Below are 5,776 nucleotides of genomic sequence, written 5' to 3' on the forward strand. Positions count from 1 at the left end.
CATTTTTAAAGAAATTTGAAAATTTAGCTGTACATTTATACTAATTCATTATTAATACGACATTCGTCTTTGTTTCACATAGCAAAATTAAAGCTATTTAAAGGACAAAATGTTGATGTACTGTAGCGTGTTTTCCATTGTGATTTATAAACAAACTGCATCGTCGCAGGGAAAAGTACTATTAAACTGCATCGTCGCGGGCAAACGTACTATTTTAAAAGCATTTAGTGTTGAATGCCAATTTTGAAATGTCTCTCAGAAATCATGGCTGAAAAGTTAGAGAAAATATTGATAAACAAACAATTCTGGGAGGTAACTGAAAATAAGAGTAAATGCAGAGACTGAATTTATTCTTTTAATAAAAAAGTAAAATGTTGCAATGAGTTTGTGTTTGTGTATGTATATTCAAATTCTACGCTGTCTCATATTCGGGTTTACGTCGAAAGATATATATGTTTGGTAATCATGATCTCATACTTGTCCTTTTTCGACTTTTTATTTTGTATGCATGGTTTGATATTCGGTAAAATCAAATTGGATATCTTTCGGAAATAATGTCAATTTATTATATGGAAGTATTATATTGGACCCTGTCAATATAATACGTCCATGGTTTATACAACTCGTATTCATGCCGCGGAACCTAGCATGCTACAGTGTCATATATTTATAATATTGTTAACTTAGGGTTGTCAAATTACTTACGAGTGTCAACATTGTCTTTACAACTCAGCATGTTGTCTTGATAAGATATATCACACACAGAAAAGACTGATCAGACGGATAAGAAATCAAAATCATGCGCGATAACTCGTACTGGCTTACACTGAGGACAATAGTTGGCCATGACTTTGCTGAACATAATGCTGTTTACAGTTTATATTTATCTAAACCAGTATTCAACATAATAACTAAGAACTGCAACATTTCCTTATCAAATTTTGTTCTTAATGCTATAGTTTCACAGATATTAGCCAAAAAACTGCATTTAACCCTTATGTTGTATTTTTAGCAATGTCGTTATTGTTGTTTAGCAAGCGGGATCATCGGACACATTTTTTAACTAGAGACCCCAATTATGATTGTGACCAAATTTGGTTAAATTTGTCTCAGTAGTTTCAGAAAATTCGAAGATTTTTGTAAGATTAGTAAAAACAATAACGGGATGTGCATTTTGTCTGAACATTTGACAGCAGATAGATCATGAACAAAACCCAACATGTCGATTTGCTCTAAATGCTTTGGTTTCAAAGATATTAACCAAAATATACATTTTACCCCTATGTTCTATTTTTAGTCATGGTGGCCATCTTGGTTGATTGGTAGGGTCATCGGACACAATTTACAAACTAGATACCCAAATGATGATTGTGGCCAAGTTTGGTTATATTTGGCCTAGTAGTTTCAGATGAGAAGATTTTTGTAAAAGTTAACGACGGACGACGACGGACGACAATGATGAAACATGCTCACTTGGCCCTTTGGGCCAGGTGAGCTAAAAAGGAGATTTTATCAGATTTCCATTTCCATTTTGGACAACTATCTACTAAACACCATTAAGAAATTATGTTCATGTTAGCAATTATAGGTGAACCGTACGGCCTGTACTTGCAATTTGCAAAACACATACCATTCCCCCAATATAAATTACAATGTAACTAAAATTATTGAACATATTGAACAAAGAAAATTCAAGTTTAGAATTAAAAATATGGATCTCATATGAAAAAAACCGGATGCAAAACATAACGACAACCGCGTATTTCTATTTTTTCTGTCCGCACTGAAACCAAACTCTTCATGTATTCCTACTAGAGGTAGGTGTCTTATATAATACACGTATGCTATTTTCAGAGAATTTTTAATACTTAATGGGAGATAATTCTAACTCCTAAAAAATTTAGATTTGCCTCTCTCGGTTAGAGTGTTTACTATTCGTGCGTTAGCCAACTCCTGTTTTTTCAGTTTTGATAATGATTTATCGTCATTTGTTCATTTGAAGTCGTACAAAAAGACTGTTTTAACTATTGAAAATAATAAAAAAAACATATACTGCCAAGAATCCCGTAAAGCTGGCAAAGGAAGGGCGGTGGTTTTTCTTTAGATATTTATAATTCCAACCCCTTACCCACTCTTTAAAACTCGATTTCAATTTTACTTTCGTTTTGGTAGTCACATATTAATTAATTCTTTATTTTGGCCTTTTATCGCTTTTAAGATGATTTCTTGCTTCCGTAGGAGGTCACCAACAGGTCTTCAATGTAGCGAGAAATTCACGCACCCGGAGGCGTCCTTCAGCTGGCCCCTAAAAAAATATATAGCTGTATGCTATCAAGATACTACTGCACATCAAAACGCAGTTTTAATAAAACACGACGCATTTACCCATGAGGAACATGAGGAAACGACAAACATGTCCTGATTCAGGATATCTACAACGTTTGCTTGTCGAGTTAAATTAAAAGTTACAAGTTATTGGTGTACAGCGCTTTACTACTGTTGCCTTTAGTTGTAAGAAGACAAAAAGATGATCAAAGTAGTAATTTTTCTTATTGTTATTGTCAAGTTGAATGTATTTGCTACACAGGAGGGTATGTAATTTAATACTTTAGGTTAATAGTTAACACGTTCGAGAAATTATGGTAGTGACAATGTACAATGATGATAAAGAAGCGTACATGTAAATATTGTTGAACAAATATGAACTATGCAAGAAAAAGTGCAATGTACAAAATATAATAGAATTTAATTATCGAAATTTAAAGCCCTTTTTTGGCAAGATGACATTTATATAATCATTCTATAATTCTTTATTTGCAATCAGAAACCAATTTTGGTTATGGCAAATACATACATGTAGACAAAACAAACATAATGAAAACTCGACAGAATTATAAACGAACATTTTATGATGATATTTTCAAACGCAGCTGCACATTGACATGAAAAATAAAATTATAATCAATATACAATCGTGATCTGTGTTTTTATTTGTCTGAGTCAGGAAATATGCGCGAAATTATCTTTTTAAGTTTATTAACACTTTCAATCTAATTTTTTTCAATATTTTACACTGTCAGGTTTGGTGGAAATCTTGATTCGGAATATTGTTTTGCCATATGTTTGACCAGATTATTTTTTCTCAATCAAATTGGAAATCAGAATATATTGTTTAGAGAAAAAAAAATAACCCCCGCACCCCTTCCTTGAAGTTAAATGGTTGTTCTCTAAATATTTTATTCGGAAAAACTAGATAAACCAAAATAATGTTGCCTCCTAACAGTGATCTGAAAACTTGGTTATTTATTTTGATCAACTAATGATTAAATGTTGGTCATCTCCATCGGGGTCCGGGGGTTGGAACTTTTTTTGGCCGATCAATGCATTTGAATGGGGAAATATAGCTGAAACCCCCCTTTTTATCCTATGTTGGGAACCCCCTTTTTAAAATGGCTAGATCCGCCCATGATCTTTAACCATGCTAACGTACAATGTACAATGCAAGCTAATATAAATGAAAATACCTAACAGTAGGAAATGTCTTACTAGTTTATTTACATTACAGGAATACCATGTAGTGCTGAAAACAGAGACACGTGTGATCCTTGTGGAATCAATGGAAAATGGAAGAACGACCTTGGGTCGGAAATGAACATAACCTGTAAACTAGATTCACCAGACCGGAATACAACGGGAGAAATCAAGGGGAAGTATAACAGCGCCGTAGGTAATGCCGAAGATTTCTATCCACTATCAGGAAGATTCACAATGGCCGGACCGGATCTTCAGAACTGTGTTTTAGGATTTTCGGTAGCATATAATAATGCTGTCCGAGGTAACTCGAATTCTACAGCTAGCTTTACGGGAGTGTATTTTAAAGTCGACGACACAATTTACACCCACTGGATACTGGCTTCGAACACGGAATATAAAGACATGTGGAGGAACAGCAACATTGGAAAGAATGTCTTTACCAGGATGGCTAGTTTATAAACGTTTGACAAAAATGACATAATATCTAATTGATATTTTGGTTTAGAAAAAAAGATAAAAAATCATAATTGTTATATAGCGTTCTGAAAACTCATTTTACCTGGCCTTTTGCGTCTATTTAGCAATCAACAACACATTCGAGTCTGTTAGTCTTTTTTTTCTATTTTTTTTGTTGTATTTTATAAGAGAAATTCTCAAATTTAACATCAACAAACGCAGAAAACGTAAATCAAAAGAAACCTGTACCATATTGAACTACATGTACTATTATTATAGACCAATGATTGTAACCTCTTGAAAGTTCGTTTTCAAAAAGCTATATTTAGTTTATAATATAATGTGTCGTCAGGATATGTACACACTCCAAAAAATTAAGTAAAAATTAATAACAATGACAAATAGGACACTTTAATATATATGACAGATTATTCATTTAAGAGATGAATCCTAATACGCATAACACATATATATTCTATATTACATGTAGTAACCCTTTTCTTTTTTAATATATGTATGGGTTAGTAAAAAGTGTTGTTTTTTTTAATATTAAGCGGTAGATACGACGTCGTATCTTCTTGCACTGTACATGACACTGCTGTTTGTAATCTTCTCTGAAGTACAACCTCCGATGTTGATATGTAAGAGAGGCGGAGGAAACCACGGGAATATCAATTTCAAAAAGTGGAAGACAAAGTTGCAACGCCATGGAAACATACGAAAAAGAACGATAAGACAAAAACGCAACGTAGAATAGCTGTGTGTTTTTGTTTATTCCATATGTATTAGAGGTAAATCCTAAACCCAGAACCTCTAGTATTTATTAGTTTTGTGTGTTTGATCAATTTTGGTTCATTTATATGTTTCGGAGCTAAGTGTGGCGTTCATTTCACTGAATAAGTGTACATAATTGTGAAGGGGCGGATTTTTCAAAGCTTTGTTGAAGATCGATTTGTGGCTTTGGGCTGTAATTTGCTTTTTGGTCTAGTTGAGGTCTCTTTCACATATTACAAGTTTCTATTTTCATATTGAAAGAAAGTTTTCAGACTGAGCAACACGATTCTCATTAAAAAGGGACTTATTGATCCGCAAGGATAACTAGAGGCTCTAAAGAGCCTGTGTCGCTCACCTTGGTCTATGTGAATATTAAAGGAAGCAGATGGATTCATGACAAAATTGTGTTTTGGTGATGGTGATGTGTTTGTACATCTTACTTTACTGAACATTCTTGCTGCTTAAAATTATCTCTATCTATAATGAACTTGGCCCATTAGTTTCAGTGGAAAATGTTAGTAAAAATTTATGAAAATTGTTAAAAATTGACTATAAAGAACAATAACTCCTAAGGGGGTCAATTGACCATTTCGGTCATGTAGACTTATTTGTAAATCTTACTTTGCTGAACATTATTGTTGTTTACAGTTTATCTCTATCAATAATAATGTTCAACATAATGACCAAAAACAGCAAAATTTCCTTAAAACTAACAATTCAGGGTCAGCAACCCAACAACGGGTTGTCCGATTCATCTAAAAATTTCAGAGCAGATAAATGTTGACCTGATAAACAATTTTACCAATGTCAGATTTGCTCTAAATGCTTTGGGTTTTGAGTTATAAGCCAAAACTGCATTTTACCCCATGTTCTATTTTTAGCCATGGTGGCCATCTTGGTTGGATGGCCGGGTCACCGGACACATTTTTCAGACTACTAACCCAAAAGATGATTGTGGCCAAGTAGTTTCAGAGGAGAAGATATTTGTAAAAGATTACTAAGATTTACGAAA

The 5,776-nt window shown here is 33.4% G+C and overlaps 1 long non-coding RNA gene across 1 annotated transcript; it reads left to right on the top strand.

Annotated features, from left to right (window-relative positions):
• Positions 1 to 2,346: 2,346 nt before the first annotated feature.
• On the top strand, positions 2,347 to 4,067 carry LOC143069754 (uncharacterized). Its single transcript, XR_012976482.1, has 2 exons — positions 2,347 to 2,591; positions 3,566 to 4,067. It is a non-coding gene; the product is annotated as an uncharacterized LOC143069754 (long non-coding RNA).
• The last annotated feature ends 1,709 nt before the right edge of the window (positions 4,068 to 5,776 follow it).

Source organism: Mytilus galloprovincialis, chromosome 3 (assembly GCF_965363235.1).
Source record: "Mytilus galloprovincialis chromosome 3, xbMytGall1.hap1.1, whole genome shotgun sequence".
Classification (NCBI taxonomy): domain Eukaryota; kingdom Metazoa; phylum Mollusca; class Bivalvia; order Mytilida; family Mytilidae; genus Mytilus; species Mytilus galloprovincialis.